At 38.4% G+C, this 20,545-nt stretch overlaps 1 long non-coding RNA gene across 4 annotated transcripts in view; it reads left to right on the top strand.

The window, feature by feature from the left end:
* Window positions 1-20,545, top strand: part of LOC116808542 (uncharacterized) — a 420,301-nt gene that overhangs the window by 268,125 nt on the left and 131,631 nt on the right. For all 4 annotated transcript variants that reach the window (XR_005980815.2, XR_012056692.1, XR_012056690.1 and 1 more), the window contains one exon: window positions 17,433-17,521. This is a non-coding gene — a long non-coding RNA (uncharacterized lncRNA). The remainder of the gene's footprint in view (window positions 1-17,432; window positions 17,522-20,545) is intronic.

Genomic DNA, 20,545 nt, shown 5'->3' with positions numbered 1-20,545 from the left:
TTTAAGAGCATGAGTCCTGCCCTTGCTGATAACATACTACTCCCTCCCATGATGGAGCAAACCAAGTGACAGAGAGAAATGAGCCTCCCACTCTGATTTAATCCTCCTGGGGTGCATTTTGTACACAATTCATTGGCCAGGGGGCTTTGTGAGAAAATGGTAGCCCCCACTAGATAAGCTCCTTTGACTGAAATGGCAATCAGTTTCTGAGGTCTGCAGAAAAGCCATTTGGATTGAGCTGTAGAAAGATTGGGTTTTATTCTTTTTCTTTCTTCCTCTCCCCTTCAAACAGCAACTGAGTACTCAGTGCAGTGGGTTTAACTTCAGTGAGGATAAAACTGCTGGAGAAAATGGTCTCACCTGAACCGTGTACCATCAGTGAGCTTTTGGATCTCAGAGAAAACCTTTCCCTGCAGGTTGCAAAAGATGAAGGCAAACTCTTTAAGGATTACTCACTTATGAGGCTTCTGATGTCTGAGCCTGGAAAATGTGATCTATGACACCAGTGGAAAAGGGGCAGAAAATGTTTATGGAAGTTCCAGGACTGCCCTTGCTGTAGACTATAATTGCCCTGTATTGAGTATCCTAATATCAACTGCTTTTGCAGAGCTGTCTATTCTCTTAAAAAGAAAAAAGTGCAGCTCACTGATTAAATACTTGAAATGGGAAGCAGCACATATTTTTTTTCTGAAAACTGCTTTACATTTAAAACAAGGAATGTTTTAACATTTTTTTAAATGTATGTCCTCATCCATAAAGTAACAGATTGTGTTCTTCCTTCCACTGCTGGCATGGAATTATCATAGGCATCAGGTCTCTTGCAGTGTCATAGAGATATTTTAGCAAGAAATAATCACTTATTCCTATGATATATTTGCGTTTTCTATTATCAGTTTGGAAATTTTCATGTCACATTATTGCAGAGTCAAAATCCCTATGAGACCTCAGAGGAGGTGTTTTATAGGGAGACATTAAGCCTCATAGAAATTCAATGTCAAGTTGTCAGATGTAAGGTAGGATTGCTCTCCTAATTTCAGAGAAGACATACTGATAAGAACTTGGCCCCAGACCTAGAAGAGAGCTGGTTTGTCCTATCTAGTTGCTGGTACAGAACTCCTTCAGAAAGTATACTTCTGAATGATGTGTCAAATTATTCTTCCATTTTTCTTGTGACAAAACTTCATCTGTTTTGCTGGATGATTATTACACAGTTGAACAAGTCTCACTAGTCCTGGTGACACTGATGAGAGCATCAAAATATTACACTGAAATTTCCCTTTTATCAATTCCTTCAAATTATTTCTAGTGATATCTCTCTCAGCTGCTTGTAGAATTCTACACTTGTCTTGCTGAACATCACCCTCCAAAGCCACAGCCTTCCCCTGGCAGTCTGGCTCAGTCAGCAGGCTTGGCTAGTTCAGAAGAGCTCTGACCCAGGCCTGTGTGCAGGACGTGCCAGCACTGTCCCCACACAGCCCAGGTGACAGCCCTGTCCCTGTGCCCTGGCATGGCATGGTGCTGCGTTTAGCTGGGGTGCTTAATTCTCTTCTAGTAGCTGGCATGGGCTGTGTTTTGGGTATGAAGCAGTTCTGATAATTCAGGGATGTTTTCCCTACTGCTGAGCAGCAGTAAACAGAGCCAAGGCCTTTTTTTTGCTCCTCACCCACAGGGGCAGAGGCTGGAATTGCACAAGGAGTTGGGAGGGGACAAGGTCAGGACAGCTGGCCCCGGCTGACCTAAGGGATAGTGCAGACCATCTGACATTGTGCTCAGCACATAAAGCTGTGAGAAGAAGGGGGAAGGCTCAGAGTGCTGCATTTGCCTTCCCAAGTCACTGGTATATGTGCTGAAGCCCTGCTCTCCTGGGGATGGCTGAACACCTGCCTGCCCAAGGAAAGGGGAGAATAAATTCCTTGCTCTGCTTTTCCTATTAAATTGTCTTTATTTCAACACAGATTTTCTCACTTTTGCCCTTCTGATTCCCTCCCTCCCACCAAGGGGGAGGAGTGATTGAACAGCTGCCTGGAGCTGAGTTGCTGGCTGGGGTTAAATCACAGCACTGTGTTTGTTGTATTATCTCTCCATATAACAATGTTTGCTGTGTGGAAAATGTACCTGCAGGTAATCTCTGGAAGTAGCCCCTCTTAATTAAACAGTAGAAGATGATAAAGACAAATCAATTTAAAGACACCTCTAGCCTTTGCTCCAAATACATGACTTCACCTAAATACTCTGAGCTTTCTGCTTGGAGAAATGGAGTTAAGAGATCAAAAATGCTTGAAAATTAAATGAATCCAGGCTTTGCTGGGCAGGTGATGGAAGTGTGTGCTCCTGACTGAAAACTCAAACATCTGCTTTCAGCAAACCAACTTTTGTGTTTCAGATTTAAAAATAGCATAAAAAAAATCAGCCTGTGAAATGGTGCATTTAGAGAAGGCTGCATGACACATCCAAGCTGTGTTTTTTGGAGCAGTGTTATACATTTTTGCTAGAAACTTCATGTCAGTGCAGTAGTATAGCTCAGAATAGTTTGGGTACCTGTGGCACAGAGTACATGCCTACTCTTACTAATGAATCTCAAATATAATATATAAGAGAGAGATCCATGCATCACCTATAGGACTTCACGATATATGGATGCTGAGGTGGGATATATATATGTATATATATTATAGAGTTTTGTATAATTGTACTACCCCTCCCCTATAGTTCATGAGGAAAAGGTTTTTATCTCCTCTGGACAATAATTTCCAACTAGTTTTCAAGTGTAACAGCGAGCAGAAACCTAGGGGCAAGAACAGATCCCAAATCCTTCCCTTAACTGGGACACTGAAAAGAAATTTGAAGCCTTTACATAAAAAGAAATTTGAAGCATTTTCAAGAAAAGAAAAAAGTAACAACTAATTGTTGTGTTTGCTTTATTTTTTTTTTCCTGGTTATAATATCTCCAGTGACTTTGATTTCTTGACTCCATTCACTGGGTTCACTTTTCTTTTTAAAAATGCTCATGGGACAGATTTTCCCAAAAATTTGTAGTTCTGCTTAGTAATCAGTCACCCTCAGATGAATATTTTTAATTAGAGCATCTGGCTAAATCACCACCTTATGCAAAAGGCAAAGTAGGTCATCTTGTGCAACTCACTGGCAAATGTTATATTGTTCACTACAGGATGTCTTCCAGCACTTTGTCCTATCCTTCCTAATTTAGGAAATCATAATAGATTCCTTTACTTCTCTTAAGAGATTGTCTTATAGGCAATCCTGCTGTTTGGATTCATTTTTCCTAATATTCATTCAACAATATCTTAAGTAATTTGAAAACTTTGAAAGTTGTTTTCCTGTTGCAAGTCTATGATGCCATAGAGACGTAGTACTTCCTTCTAGGATAGTGATTTTTATTGCAATATCACAATATTAAGGTACTACTTCCAACCCACCTGTACTAACTTTTGTCACTTTTCATGGTGTTAGATCAAATTAATGGAGATTTTGAAATCCAATTAGTAATCCTAGAGCTCTCTAGGTTCTCCAAAGACCTCCCTCAGTCTTGATTTCTTTTTGGGATTTTTTTTTCCCCCACAGATTTCACAGAATATTCTGAGTATTACAGTTTCCATTTTAGAAGGCTGAAAAACTTAATCCTGCTGGAAGTTTTGATTTATGTTAGTGAGAAAGGACTTAATGCCCATAGTAAGTACTTTTGGAAATAGTCCCTATCCCTTTCCTGATTTTGAAACAGGAGTGCTTTTTTTCTCTGATGCGTGGTACCACTGTTCTCAACAGAATAGTCCCTCTGGGCAGGGTTCTCCTTGTCATTTAGTTCAAGAGATTCTCTGACTAGTAACATAAGCACTTTTTATCTTTGCCTCTGAGTGATTTAATTTTTTTTTAATTCTCACAAAGGAAAAGCCTTTTGCTTTTTCCTCATTTGCTTGTGATGTCATATTTCTTTTGTTTGTCAACAGAAAGAATGGGAGACTTCAAAACACTTTACTGGCTTGATACTGGTAGTTTTAATGAAAACCAAAAGATCAGACTTTTTGTGAAAGATGCATTTCAGAGCAGCTTTTTTAAGTTAGTGACTCTAGCTGTCATTAATTCCAGCTGTTTATGTCATGGACATTAAATTTTCAGTGTTAAAAAAAGAAAAAGAAAAAGGAAGTATGCATTTACAAGGAACTTTGTCTCCTGAGAAGGTGAAGCCTGGCCCAGAAGAAGGTATGCTCTTTCTCCTATCCTAATGCCTCAGCCTATTTTTTTACATAATTACTGGATTGATTTTACTTTCCCTGATGCTTTCTCTGCATTTAAAGTACTACTATTTTAATTTTTTCATCTTTGCATGAAAATCAGTGCACATATTTTAGTTTGTCTCCTGAACTGCAAAACCCAAATGAGCTTGGAATGACATAAGAAAAGATAGTTTCTAATCAAGAGAAAGGAATAAATGATAGGTGCATGTAAATCTGTGTAGCTTCATGAAAAGAAATGAGGCTGTTGTGCATTTTCTGTTTAAAAATCTTTATTCTGATTTGAGGCTAGGTAGAAACCCTGAATTCATCCTTGAATTAAATCCGATGGATTTATACAAAAAGCAGATTTCAGTATTTGTGTTTTTAGAGTTTATATGTTTATCACTTTAGCCATGAAGAATGTTACTTCCTTTTCCACTTTACTTTTCCTGCTCTAAATTCTAGGGGAACAATTCACTTGCCATCACAAGGAGTGTTTGACAGAACAAGATACAGTTGTGCCAAATTGTTGATAATATAGCACTGTGCCAGATCATAGAGTGTTTCTACCTGTGGCCACATCTGGTAGTTTTTCTTCCTGGTTCTGTTGGGAGACTTGTCATCTCTGGTTCATTTTCTATGACTACCATTAGGACAGGATACAACATTTCTTTCTCCCTCTTGAAAGCTTCATGCCTAGAATAGTTGCAAAAGTTTTTAAATTAGAGGTTGCTAAAAATAAGTTCATTTCCCAATAGTTTGAAATATGATTGATTTAATTTTGACCTTATCAGAAAACAAGATCACCAATTTTCCAGTCCTCATTTTTTAAATTAATAGCTATACCACAGTTTGGATCAGGTCTAGCTGGAAAAAAAAAAAAAACTGACAGCACTGAAAACTGTACCAAAATCTGATCATTTTCCCATTATACAAACTTTTGTGTATAAATGTCAGTCTTTCCAAACAAGTGCCCATGCTCTTTCTTCTGAAACTCAGTAACTTAACTTCTGCAGATCTCAATGGTGAGAGCACAGAAAATATCGTCAATGCATTCATGAAATATAGGCCTTTTCTGTTTGTTTTATTTTAATTATTTCAATTGGGGGAGTTGAGCTTCTAAAATGTAATAAGAATGGGGTCATAGGTAGGCTGACAAGCATTTGACTTTATCTTCAAATTTATTCCCTTTTTTTTGTTTGTTCCTTTTTTTTTGGAGCTGAATGATTGACTCTACATTTTGCTTACAGTAGATCTATGGCTTGTTAACCTGCCTATTTTCTGAAAAGAGTTATCCATTTGTTTCATACTGAAATCAGAAATTAAAAAGTCAATGAATCTCCACAAAATTAAGGAAGTCATTGCACAGAAAGAGCAAATAGGATTTTTTAAATGCAAGCGATTTTTTCTGTATTAATGTGGGTAAGAGGCACCATTATTAAAAAAGAGTAGCTTTCACATAATTTAAAAGGATATGAATATTGTGTGGATCAAAACCTTAAATTAGTCTTTCATGGATGAATAACAGGGTATAAATTGCAGTCCATTTCTTTGTGCATTATCTGTAAAAATGGGGTCTGGTATCTTTGGGTTTCCTGGGAATACAATCATGGATGTGCGTGCCATTTACAGACATTGGTATAAATGTATTGATATAAATGACTACAAAAGGTGCAAGACAATGGGGAATGACATGCTACATGTCACAAACCATTCCAATCTTCTTGTACTATTTAAGTAATTTTAGTCTGGTTGTGTCCCTTGTGACATGGGGCCACTTTTTCCTCCTGGATTAACTCTGCAGGGACAGTTAGTGAATGCAGAATTTGATATATGGTGTTTGAAGTGTTTCCATAAAATTTAAAATATTAATAGGTTAACAATTTGCATTGATTTATAGTCTGATTACATTGAAGGTCTTCTGAATTATGTTGGCCCTGGAATAATTAAAGCAGTACACAAAAGGGTGAATACAATAAATGCCAATAAAATCAAGTAACCACCTTGCTGCTCCTCTCAAATGGAAGAAGTATGAAAACAATCTTAATTGTATAAGTTCTTGATAAATTTCTTAGAGAATTTGAACTCAAGACTGACCCTGAATACTGCAAAAAGCTCCTTTACAGTCTGTAGCAGCACTGGACAGCCTTATTCTAGAAATCATGCGAAAGTGTTAATTTAACATAAATCTAAGCTTTCAAAATAATTTAAGTGTAATCAGGAGCCCATAATGTAGAAATCATTGAGGATCATTTGTCATTATGTTAAAAGGAGGCTAGGCAGAGATGAGAAGCACTGGCTGTCCCAGTGCCCTCCCTTTCACCCCAGCATCAAGCTCTTTTGCACATTAAGCTTCTTACAAGTCTTCTGATTTTTCAGCTGTTGGTTCTGTTATAAATATATCTCTGCTTTGTAACATCAGAGTTTGCTCTGTGTGCTGAGCCTATAGACTCAGGAAAGGGCAAGGAAAAGCTCCAGATAATGGCTGTGGGTGAAACATTGACTAAAAGCACATTAGTTGTAATTAATAGTGGTCTCATTATTTTTATATATAGATACAGGTTATATATTTTCATATAGATTTAGGAAATCCCCTGAAAATTGGGTATCTCAGACACCTTCCTTACAAGTTAAAAAAAAATTATTCTGTATTGTTACTGTGTGAAATAGCTAATGGAATTAAGATTTTGAAAATAGTTAGATATTAAATAGGCCCTTTAAATAGTTCAATCATTCTTGCCACTCTAAAAATCCATTAAATATCCTTATAGATTGTAAGATAACAGGGAGAAGTGGAGCAATGGTCATAAACAATCCAGATTCATGTTTCTCCTTGGCCACGCGTTGAAATCTAAGCAATATGAAACTTCAGACTCACGTTTTTTATAAGCGTGTTAAATGTAGATATTTTTGAAAAATTCACTATTAAATAAAGTGCCAGCAGATGGCATTGAAGAATATATGTCATCATTCCAGTTTATTGTAGAAGTAATAAGGCTTCCTGTACCACAGATTTTTTCCTCCATGCATCTCCTAAACAATGTATGGAATTCATTGAAGCACCCATTTTACAGGAGCTGGAGACCCGCTCTTAGGTGTAGGAAAACTTAAAAGGCTCTGAGCTCTTTATATGCTGAAGTTTTTATTTATCCTCTCCTATGGAGACAGGCTGAGAGTTGGGGCTGTTCAACCTGGAGAACAGAAGGTTCCAGCAGAACTTCTAACACCTTTGAGTGCCTAAAGGGATCCTACAGGGAGCCTGGACAGGTACTTTTGACAAAGTGACAGGACAAAGTGTAGTGGCTCCAAACTGAAAAGGTGTAGATTTAGATTGGGTACTAGGAAGAAAATCTTCACTGTGAGGGTGGTGAGGCACTGGAACAGGCTACCTGCAGAAGTTTAGGTTGCCCTATGCCTGTCAGTGTTCAAGGCAAAGCTGGATGTGGCCCTGAGCAACCTGGTCTAGTGAAAGGTGTCCCTGCCCATGGTGGGGTGTTTTCAGTTAGATGATCTGGAAGGTCATCTCACCATTCTCTGATTCCCACGCAAACCATTTTGCTGATTTTGTGATCCTCTGGACTCAGCCATCAGATAGAAAAATGCTGACTGGATTGCCATCAGTAACTGAGAACCATCACAGTGGCACGGGTGTTGTGCTGTTTGTAAGTGTCTGCCATGGCTGTGTGCTCTTGGTGCCACTGCCAGCGAATTAATTAATAGCTTTAATATCCCTTTAATGGAGATTGCTCCAATTATCCTTTTGCCATTTCTACTTTATGTTTGCAGGGTGAACATGAAGAAAGAAAAGGAAGGGAAAATAAGAATGTATAAGAAATACAGAAGTTAGTGAGAAAAAGGAAATGGGGAAATAAAAGTTTGAAAGATAAATGATACTGAGTTCAAGAGGATTTAGTCAGAGATCTCACTTTGGTAATGAAAAGTGGCTGAGTTTTCACTTGGAATGGTCTTAGTAAGACTTAACAAAGCCAGATGTGTTTTGATTGCCTTTTGCAGTCATTTGTGATCCAGACATGATAGGTAGAAGAGATAAAAGGAAACAGAAAATAAAATAATAATAATATGCTTCAAGAAAATAACATTGAAGATATTTCCTTTTCATTTGCCCTTTTAGACTTTTGTCTTCCCCATCCCCTAAACATACATTTTTTTGATTCTTGATTCTCTGAGTTTCCATTTTTTACCATTTTTTCATGTTATCCATATCTCTCCTTTTTTCTTTGAATGTAAATAGATAGGATCTATATTTTCTCTTAGGTGTGTTTGTCCAGGTGAAAAGGTTTGTACAGCTTGACTTTGAAAAGAATAGTATAATTTCATCTCTCGGTAGGTGGTGAAGGTCTTAACAAACACTGCAGATGAATCAAAGGCTATTTGGTTATGCTTACTGCTGTAATAAAATGAAAATATCTGCTGGAGTATTCATATGGTTTAATAGTGTTGGGTCATTTCTCCCTCCTTGTCTTGAGTCTGACTGGTTTTGAAATGCCAAATCAAACACCCATCCAGAGAAAGACGTGTCTGTCACAGAAGCAGCTGCTTGCAGATTGCTTTACTTAAAATGCTCTGAGAGGCGTGGTTGCCCAATGGGGAAACAGGCTACAGACTAATTAAGAAATGTCATGTTTCTTCTTCCTTGCCTTAAAATTCTCCATAGAATTTTTTCATTATTAAGCACTTCATAAAATCCCAAGCCTACTGAACTTTGAAAACTTGCAAAAAAGCTTTCTACTACAAGTTTTAATTAGAATATTTCCCATTCCAGCTCATGACAAAACAAATATGTGACCTCTGATTGGTCTTCATAATCATCTACCTATCTCAAATTAAAGTTGTGGGGTTTATTTTAAATTGGTACAAACAGGCTCTAATTTTTTTTTGTTTTGTTTTGTTTTGGGTTTTTTTTGTTTGTTTTTTTTTTTGTTTTATTTTGTTTTTTGTTTTTTGTTTTTTTGTTTCCCTTATGGTATTTTATAATAAAGTGAAGGATATCCATGTAGCTGTACAGCATTCATCAAGCAAAGGTGAAAAGTGTTTGATTTATTGTGGTGTTTCATATTCACAGAAAGCCAAGCTGGCATCTTTAATGCATTCACAGATGTCAGACATCTTGTGAAGGGAACCAACATACTGTAGTAAAATTTAGCTGGCAACAGAGTACAGCAAAAAAAGGGGAAATTGTTTGTCTGTGGGATAGACAGTAGCTCTGGATGTACCTCCTAGCCAAACACTCACACTGAACTGATTGTGTTACCACAAATTCATCTTTCTCCCATTTGTCTCCCATTCCACCTAACACTGACTCCTTGTGTTCAGCACAGTCACCCAGTGACCTTTCTGCCCAATCTTGTAGTGTCAGCAGGGGTGAAATATTATGTTTTCACTGATTAAGCAAAAGGTTAATTAGAACACCCACTTTTTTTATCATATGTTGGAGGGGTGAGAAGGATTACAGGAAAAAAAAATATGAAAGCTTGAATAACATAAGGTACATTTCCACTTATGGAAATATTAAAAAAATAGTAGAGTTTACTCAGTTCGAAGTCCCTCAGTAAGAAGAGGAATAGAGCATAATAATCTATAATATTTATCTTCTTTTATTCATATTTTAAAAATATTTTCTATGCAGACACTTGGTTCTGTGGCTTAATTGTTCATCCTTCTAGCCCAAAGCAGGCTTCTGTACACAGACAGCATTTCTGTAAAGTCTCAGCGCCTCTGTTTGTGTTTTATGTGTGACTGGAGCAGCTCAGCAACCTGGCTGCAGACCAGTGGGACCAAGAGCACAGGAAGGATGGGCCACAGCACTGGGCTGAGCTGAAGGCAGGACTGCACCAGGACCAAAGGCTTCCTCTCTAGTCAGCAAAACAGAACAAACAGAACCATCACTGCTGACTCTGGTAGGGTCAAATGACTCTGTAAGCTGAGCCATTTGAGTCAGCCTCAGACCTGAGAGGAGCCATGCTGAGAAACAATATGGGCCAGGACTAGATGGGATTTACGAGTGTCTCCCACGACACCATTAGCGCCCACAGAAGTTCCTAACAGGCCACAGACTCCCACAGACTTCAGCAATTTGCAATTCAGACTTCCTGAAATTAAATGTATTACTTTCCCATTCAATAGCCCTTTGTGGATTTTTCTTCTATGAGTTTATCAGTTGCTGAACAAATGTAAATTTTAGCTCCTCTAATGCCCCGTTAAGACTTCCACAACTATGCTGCAAAGCACAGTAATAGCTTTTCTTCTAAAATGTCTACCTGCTAGTTTCATTTGATGCACTGTAGTCCTTGTTTTGGAAAAAAACAATGAATACTGATTCTGTATTTACTGTCTTCATTCCACTCATGTTCTAAACATCTCTATCATACACCCACTCAGCTGTCTTTCTTCCAGGTTGAAGAGCTGTAGTCATTACATATATGAAAACCATTCCACCCCTTAAACAATCTTTCTCTCTTTTTCAGTTCTATTCTGTGTCTGGTGTTGAGATGAGGAGCTGAGAATTTGAAAGGTTAGAAAGAGTGACTTAGTGACTTTGCATGGTCATACATTACATACAAACCATAACAACTGTAATACAAAATCAGACATGAAGGCTGCAGTAGGCATGAGTAAACTGGTACTATGACTCCTGGAATAAACCCACAGAGTGTGACATCTTGGACTTGTTAATTTGTTTTTTCATGCTGTGCTATTTATGTAATTTTATGCTGTTTAAACTAAGCCTTTTTCTACCCTCTAATATATCATATCTTTTTTTTAATTGCTTTAGTGCCTTTTCTTTTATTATTTCCATGTACATTTGCCACTCATTTTACCCTACAGGTAGAGCTCCAGAGTGCCTCCAGCACTGAGAGATTTGTCTCCTTTTTTTCCTTTCAAAAGTAATAAATATCTCGTCAGTCCATAAAGATACCACCACCCCAGAGCATCTCACTATTTGTCCTTACTCTTACCACCTTCTCTACAAAGAAACCTGTTCAATTCAATTTACTGGAATAAGGCAGTTAGCACTGACAGATTTATCCTTTAGGAAATACTGTGAGATGATTCTGATCTCTCAATAAAATGTACTAGAAGCAGCCTTTCTTCCACGTGTTCTAAATAGAGTCAAAAATATAAAGCAAAGGGTTTTTTTACAATATCTAGGGAATTTAGGAGCAGAAATCCCACTAAGACATCAAAGAGGTTTGTCCTTAACTCCCTTGGATGTTTCTGAAACTCCCATCCTCAAAGCTTGTCCTAGAAGGATTATGAGCACACCCCAGCAGTAGGAATGTGTTGTTCTGTTTAGCAATTGTGCAGAAGAGAACTGTGTTTGAACTGCATGTGAACAATCTCCCTTAAATTACTGCCTGCATCAAAAGATTGGCTCAAGCCTCTTCTTCCTCCCTCTTCCTTCCCAAATTGGCCATATCACAAAGGAGCATTTCTGGGTACTTTGAGGGAGGACAGACCTAAAGAAGGTTTTGACCAGCTGCTTCACATGCATAAATGCAACTGGAATTATTTTACATTATGCAACTAAGCATTGTGACTGTACCTTCCCCACCCACAAAAGGAGCTAACCTGGTGACACAGTCTGCATTCTGAGGGGGCTTTTTGCAGATGGGAAATTCAGACACCGTGTGATTTAAGTCCACACTTAAATCCCAAGGACAGAGAAAAGAAGCAATGGCTAGGGCATTAGCCTGAGCCTTGCCAATTTAGCTCAGGGCCTTGTCAGATGTTTCTGAAAGTCCCTATGTCCCTTAAATAGATAATTATACTTTTTTCACAGTAGTATGAGGTAGCTGCATAAAAAGTTTAGAAGTGCTCTAAACTGTTGTTCTAGCACACAGCTAAGAGCAGGACAAGAGAAGTCAGGCTAGGAAGTTCGTGACTTGTGGATGATTACCATAACAACTTATCCCTCTTCCCTTCTCTCACTGTAATTACTGGTTGTGACCTATTGCATATGATGAAATTACTGTGTTATTGACATAGAGCTTAAGCTCAGGCACTTTCTTGAGGTGAACTTGGTGTTTGAAAAGGTTTTCCTCCATCTTCCCCTTCTTGATAGGAAAATGAGAGTGTAGGGAATGGAAATGCTGAGCTCTGACGCAATGGGACTTATGTTGTCTCAAAAATGCTGCCTTTATAAGCTGATAAAAATACTTCAATAAAGAAAACCATACAAAAGATCTAACAGTTCTTGGCTGTTTAGAGAAAAGGAAAGCAGGGGAATGTGAAGGAAAAATAATAATAATGTAATCTTCCATTTTCTAACATGGACAGTTGGCAATACTGTGCTTTTCCAATTAAGATGATAGCATCTGGACTGCTGTAATCCTTAAGGTTCTAAACTGTGTCATGTTGCCCAGAGTGGATTCATCAGTCAGCTGGCAATAATTTATATGATTAAAAAGAAAGGCACTGCCCATCATTTTACTGTAGGGTTGCTATGTTTTCTTTTGGGTTTGTTTTGGTTTTGGTTTTTTTTCCCTGTGGAAAATAATTTGTTCAAAGCATTGTACTGGAAGAAACAAACCTGCAACAAAATTAATGAAACATCTTCCTTTGTCTTCTCTTCCCTGTTCAAAAATACCTAATACAAATAACTAAGCTGAGGGTTTAATGATTTTAAGATTTTTTTTTTTTTACCCACTGGATTAGATTAGATTATTTATTATATGATGGGGAATATTCCTACGTGTTGCTCAGGCTAGCTGCAGAGTGGGGAGAGAAGCTTGCAGCTTTAGAAGGGAAGGCCAGTATGGCAGGTGGGGCTGTGTGACAGCTGCCACCAAGACAGGCAGGGCAGGGGATAGCAGCAGGTAAAAAGAATCAACAGATCCAGGGGCTGGGAAATCCTCAGCAGTGAGAAGGAGTTAGGAAGGTGCACCCTAAACAAAGACAAACTGACATGATTTTCACTGAGTCGTTTTCCTTAGTCCTTGTATTAGTAATGCTGTTAGTAATAAGTGCATAATAGTGGCTGCAAAGAAAGAACTACTCTTTTAGGAGAAGATAGTTTGGTGTTTCTTGTTTGAAAAAATAGAAAGAATCTGTCAGTAATTTCATCACTTCTGTGAGATTATGAAGGTTATTTTCATTTCCTCCACATCGTTTGTATCATGAGTTCAGAACTAGGGTTCTAGTCTAAACAATTTGCCTGCTGAATCACGTTCTCTGAGGTACGATGCAACTGCTTAAATGCAAAGAAAGACTTTCTAGAAAGAAATAGAGAGCTCTTGTGGAGCTAACAAACCTTCCCTCACACAAGTTCCTTGTTTGAGCCTTGTGTAAGGATTCACACCTGTGCTGAAAGGGGAATGCTGAACACCTGTGCTGAGCAGGTTGAAAAGGGAATGCTCAACACCTGTGCTGAGCAGATAGAAGAGGCTATAAAAGTGGGGGAAAGGGTAATCAAGCTGTTTATCGCTTCAGAACTCAGGTAAGCAGAGGCCTCTGAAAAGTTCTTTCTAACTCTTTGGTTTGGGTTTTTTTTTCTTCTGGGTTTTTTTTCTTTTTTTTTGGTTAGTTTATTTGCAACATGGATTAAAATTCTAAAAAATGTTCCTATCTTTTCCCAAGCTGTTGGCTTGTACTGATTCCAGATTATTCCTTGCTTTCCTTAGAGAGCCCTGGTACTTGGTTTATGTAGCTCCCTCCCTTCATGAAGCAGGAGTTATCACAAAGGAAGAAAAAGGGTGATTTTCATGGTATGCTGTGTCAGGTGGTGTATTGGCCAGAGCTGCTCTGGCAATTTCTGTCTGACCCTACACATCTAAGAAAGGCCAATTTGGACCCAGAATTTTTTCTCTAATGCTTTCAGTACTGACTGCAAGCTGATTGTGTATTATCCTTAACAGATTTCTGTAAGTATGGTTATATATATTTGTAAAGAAAGAGTGATTTGAATGCACAAGATAAGTTATCATCACAACCACTGTTCAAATGCCTGCATTTTTAAGTGAGTAGCTTCCCTGTAACAGTAGCATGAGAGGAAGCTGGAATTTATCAGGAAGGTGATGAGGGTGTGGGAAGTGAGGGATTTTTTTTTTAATTGTGAAAAAACACAATCACATCTGAAATTTGGCTTAGTTCACAGAGGTGTATTGAGATCCTGTGACCTTATATGAGAGCAAAACAACAAATAAAATGTCTTCCTTTCAAGACAATTTCCTTGAAGCTACTCAGGGTTGCAATATTCACTTAAATGATTTTGAAAAATGCAGTAAACTCTTGGTTTCATCCTCACAAGCGGCTTTAAAACGTTAGATAAAATCATTATTTAATATCCTTTGATGCAACAGGCATATTTAATGGAAGGGCATAGCCAGCCTTCTCTCCACTAAGGCAATGCTTACTGGTGAGAAGGCTCTCTTCTGTGAGATTCTGTGAATCAACCCCAGCCTTTAGAAGAAGGATTTTCTGATGGAAGTGGTTGGTATTCTGATCATTGTGTCATAGAGGCACAGTAGACTTGCCATGAACTTTATAGATGTGGGTGATGCTTCACTAGAATAGAGGCGAAGTGTCTCTTTCAGTTTGATTCCCACTTCCAAGAGCCACCACGAGGTGACCTGTGCAGCATCCACAAGGTTTAGTGTTGGTTTTGGATGAGTGAACTGCAAGTAGCTCTATGCCTTTGGTTTCATCACAATTCTTTAAAAGATGTGACTTGACAGCATCAAAGTGACTTGCATTGATCTTTGATTCTCACCAGCTACTCCAGCTTCACGGCTAATCTCAGTATATTCACTGTTTGAGTTAGTTTATTATTAGAAGGTGAACCAAGACCACTACCAAACCCCTACTAATGTCCCCCCCCTCGCCTCCCTGCCACTGAAAGCAACCCATTTACATTTTTAGGTGGTTTTTAGCTAACAACCTGTGAAGTTTCCTTTTGGTGTAGCTGGGAACATATAAATAGATGGGGATTGCCTGAAAATGCTGCTAATGATCAGCATATGTAGCACTCAGAGAAGCTCAGACACACGGTCAAAGAGGTCTGTAAGATCCATCCATAGGTTGTTGAAGAGCAAGGAGCAGTCTGTGCTTACAGAGTCATGCCATGCGCAGTTACTGGCAGGAGTATTTACCTTGCCAGTAGTAACTGCAAATTCCCAGGCAAGCTTTTCTAGCAGGGCAGGTGTGGGGCATATTCTGCTGTGGGAAGCATGTCCTGGGCACAAATAGCCCTGAGTCAGTTTGCTGCAGGACTGCATTGCTCTGGAGAACTAAGCCAGTCTCACACAGGAGCATAGCCTTGCAAGTGCCTCCTTGACCTCAGAGAAGAGGAACTGATGCTTAAGTAGAGAAAACCCCAGAATCACCCTAAATATTCTGGATTGGAAGGGACCCACCAGGCTCATTGATTCCAACTTTTAAGTGAATGGCCTGCACGGGTCAAACTTTCAACCTTGGCACTATTGGCACCAGGCTCTGACTGGTATTAGCCACTGGGCTAATACAGAGCCTGGTTGTCCCTCTGCTGTGTGATGGGGAAAAGGAGGAAATGAGATCCTTGTGATATTCTATTGGTGTGGGAAACATTTAAGTGCCTTTTTATTCCAGGGAAATAAATGGCTCCAGCTACCATACATTGTGTTGGGTTGGGAGTCTGCTACTTCTGAACATGGAAGAGAGGTAGAAGCTCTAGGAAATGGCTGGGTAACCTCTGCTTTTGAAGGCAGAGCTAAAACCTGCAGGGGCATATTAGACAGGAGTATAAAATCTTATTACTGAGACATGATTCTTGTTATTAATCAATGATTAAATAACAATTTAGCCATATAAATTCCTCCCACTTTCAAAACACAAAAGAGCTGTGCTCATTTTCTCCAGCCAAGAATTCGATATAACAATTTTGGGAAGCTTCCTGTTTCATTCATTTTCACAAGAGTTCTGTGTTATGTAAAGAGACTGTGGCATAAATGTTACCTGGTCCAATTTCTGAGTGTAGTTAATTGACTTAGCTTTTTTCTCTGCATGTAATTCCATGCACAAAAGGATGTTTTAAATCTCAGCCAATTGCTGAGAACACTTTTAAAAAGTCTTAAAAAAAAAAAGTCCTAAATAGTCTGTGTTCTTTTATTCCCACATTATACAATAGTAAAGTTTTCAAGCAATCAATATGGTATTTTTCTACTGAGTCTTCTATTAGTCCCAAGCTTTGTTTGTTCCAGAAATATCAGACATTCTACACCATTTGTTCTATAAGAATCTAACCCTGTATACTTTACTAAAACTTCTTGGGATACTTTTGTCCAACAAATGCTATCCAAAGACGACATCTACATAGGGATAGTTAATAAAAAAATAAAAGAATACGTAGGGATGACAGGAACTTTATAGAGTGCATAAATATTGTTTGTAGGTCTCTGAATGGTGCTTGGCTCAGCCTTCAATAGAATACCTAGGATACTTTTCCTGGAATGGCAGTGTCATGAAGTCATTTCAGTAGTAATTTGTTTGGAGCAATACCTGTGATTTCTGGCATGTGCTGGAAATTTTAATTCAGGCTCACATATGTTGAGAATAAACACTTGAAATCACTAGGCTGGTAAAATATATAAGCTACATTTTATGACCTTGAGTGATGTTGTAGTATCAGCAGAAGTGTGTTTTGAGTTGCAGTAAAAATGGTCTCTTTAGACAAAGTCTCAGTTTGTACAGAGAGGAAATTTGCTGGAAATTCTTTTCAAAATGATGATTGGAAGACAAAAGTGGCCCTCATCAAAGGGGAAAACTTGAAGAGAAAAGAAAAGTGACAAGGGCAAGGTTTGAGTTTTGAAGGCCAGATGCTGGGTTGAGGAAAGAGAAGGATAGATAAACTATGTACATTGGGGAAAGGAAAATGAGGCTGAAAACAGCATGTCAAGAAATGGAGAGTAAGATTAAGAAAAAGAGCAGAGTTAGCAGGAGAAAAAGCATTAAAGCAGTGCTGGAATTAGACCAGTGCTAGACTGTGGCAGTTCACAAAATGACCCTGACAGCTCTTGTAATGAGAGACAGGCTAATTGAAATTTGTCCCTCTCCAGTTCTGATGGGTAAATTCCAGTACCAGTGAGGGAAACACAGAAAATGCAGAATGAGGAAGAGCTCTCCAGCATGACTAGGACCACAATTGTAATACCAAATATAAAAAGAAAATAATATAATTCTTCCAAACTGTTGTTTCTTTCTTTGCAGCACACAGTGAATTATCACTGATGTTGAACATAAATGGAATTCAGTCAAGTTTCAACTTTAAACACTGGGTCTGAGGAGACTTCTTAATCGTAAGTCATTTGGGTATTAATATATACATTATTAAAGTTTTTCTGCATTCAAAAAAATGTTATGATCTCAGAGCAAACAAGCTGAATTCTTTGTGTCTTACTAAATAGCTGGATATACATTTTAAATATGAAGCTTAGTGCAGGCTGTACCACAGGATCATGCCTGATTCTTCTTTACAGGGTGTCCTGGGTTGGCTGTATGATGCTTGTCTGTTCTGTTTATGCTGAATAATAAGTTTTGCACATTTAAGACCTGTTTCAAGAGCAAAGGGGGAAGAGAAGAAGCATGGAGTTTGTTTTCAGAAACTGCACTCACTCCTCCATGTTCCTGCTGCTGGACTGTGTTGTATGTGGATGGACAGACAGTGGGACAGAGCTCTCCTTTGCTGTTAGCTAGTTTTAACTAGCTGAGGCAAAGAAGTTCCTGGACTGTGGGGTTTTTTTTCCCTTTTCTTTGGACCTGTTTAAATCTGCTCTGGACTGAACCCCAGAAGAGCACTGGCAGCTTGTGGCCCAGTGTGCCGGGCCTGGGCCGCCGCACTTCCAGCACATGGAGGGACTGATAAGAGACTGAGTGAGCCAAGCTGCAATCCAGGGAGGGGACTCTGCTGAGTTTGTCTCTCTTTTAGAGTGGCAAGAGGCTTTGTTTAATATTGTTCAAGTTTTATTGTTTAATATACACTTTTTTCCACTTTTCTCCAATGATGTATTTTTTTCCCAAACTGGTTGTGGGAGGGACCAATTGAATCTGCTTTCTAGAGGAACTCCTTCGGGGGTTCTCTCCCAAATTTGCCCTGAACAGGACAAATTAACATTATCAATAATATAAAAGAGGAAGGTATTTATTATGCAAGCTCTGCAGCTAACTATCTGTATTGGGAGATCTGATCCTTCTGGTCTATTTTATCCATCATTAAATCACGGAAGGAAATAGGTGAGGCAAAGCATCCTTGACTTTTTCCAAAGAAGAGTTGTCTTTTATGTGAATTAGCTTAATACCTTTTTAAGAGCAAAGTACAGTTTTAAATATAAGGCTAGAAGAAATTGTTTAAAAAACCATTTTTTACATGAACTTAGTGTATTGGGAAAATAATTATATAGAGTAAAATATATGTGAAGTATTAGTCATATATGGTGGGAAATACTTCTCAACACCCAAAATTATGGGACATACATCACTTGTACCAATTTAAGGGAGAGGCAGCTGCTGAGGCAATGCTGATGTAAAATCCACTGAAGATCTGCCCAAGTGGTGAGGGGCGTGGTTCAGCCAAGTGTGCAAACACATGCTGAAATTCATTCCCACTCACAGCATATGCTTACATGTACTATTGCTTCACTCTCACACACAGTTTGTCAGCTATAGCGTAGTCCCTAAGCTGTAATAGCCATAACTTCAGAAGGAATTCAGAGCTGTAGGCAGTGGGAGTCAAGGTGTTCTCATCAGCTTCTGGGCTCTGCCCGTGGGGTGAAGTGCTGCTTGTGTCCACACTTGGCCAAAGGCATGTCCTCAGAGCTGCTGTGAGAAGCCTTTCCCAGCACCAAGAAGGACTTTGAGCCCAGCCCCAAGTAGATGGATAAGGTTTTTTCATCTTGAATTCTTTTGGAATCTCTTTTTGTATTTAGTAAAATCCAGCTATTCTCTTAATGTGTTGAGATAATATAGTGATTGGCACCTTAGAAATACTTTAGACAGACAGATAAAAGGATTCCAAATGCATCCTTTGTGAATTTTTAATAAAAGATTTTGCATTGTCCAGTGATGAAAACAAATCATCTGTGGAAAGACAAAACTGTTTTCCATTAGTATCATTCACTGAGGATGTTTGTATATGTTTGGTGTCTGATATCATCTTATACTTAATCATTTAACCATTTCTAGTGACAAGATATGTCACTTGACAAGCACTTTTGCTTCGTATTTGCCTTTTTTTTCTCTTTTTTTTTCCCTGAGTTTCAAGGTCTGCGCTGTATTTTTCACACAGTGATGCAGTTGATGAGCAGGTGAAGTTTTCTGACAGTAAATTGTTTCCTTATAAAAAATACAGAAGTTCTGGATTTATTTCAAATTCCAGAGAAATCAAGAAACTGCTAAAAAATCTTTTTCCTTCGGGGTTTTTCAACAAGGGTTAGACCAAAGAAACCATCTGTATCACAGATCTCTTGGAGATCTAGTACCACTCTGGGGAACAGCCACTCTGACTGGACTTGACCTTGCTTTGATTTTCTTTTTGCTGCACTGACATGCCTCCTCTTTCCAAAATTACAAATTACTGAACTATTCACACAATTATATCACAGAATAGTTTGAGTTGGATGGGATCTTCAATATCATCTTATTATCCTAATACTATGATGAGGAGGAAATTTTTAAGTGTTCAGTGACAAATAGTATATTTCATAAATTAAATTCAAGTTAATGCAAAATTATGGAATTACGTACTACATACACTTTACTACTAAAAGAGTTCATAATGTTTAATGTTATTACAGTGAACACCAAAGGATTTAATAATGATTTCCACTTCTTACAGAGTGGTACCAATGTAGTGAAAAGAAGGTTAGCCTAATTAAATTCCACAAACCACTTTAGGGCTGTGCCATATTGTGGAGACTGTTTTTTATGTTAATTAATTCTGAATGAAAGGTTTCTGAAGCGTTTTAATATTGTTCAAAGAGGCACCTGGAAGTATTTAGAATTTTTTTTTTGTGGAGGATACTTTGACCGAGAAAGCATCACCCTTTCCATGAGGAGCTCCTGCATAAATTATAGTAAATAATAATAAACTGAGTATTTTAGTATTTTATTGAGAGATAGAGCTGAAGCTGGGTGAGAATATCACTGTGTTCTGACAAGAGACAACTTGGGGAGCAAACCTCAGGCCTAGAAATCCAGTTCACTTTCTTGCAGTACAGAGAGTTGCTGGACAATGCATTATGGACGTGCTTCCCCTTTGGAATTGTTTACAGTCCTCATTCCTAGTGTTCCACAAAAATAAATGCTAGACCATATTTGGCTTAGAT

This window comes from Taeniopygia guttata, chromosome 6, assembly GCF_048771995.1.
Source record: "Taeniopygia guttata chromosome 6, bTaeGut7.mat, whole genome shotgun sequence".
Taxonomy (NCBI): Eukaryota; Metazoa; Chordata; class Aves; order Passeriformes; family Estrildidae; genus Taeniopygia; species Taeniopygia guttata.
The sequence above is the reverse complement of the archived record's forward strand: the minus strand, read 5'-3'. Positions and strand labels throughout refer to the sequence as shown.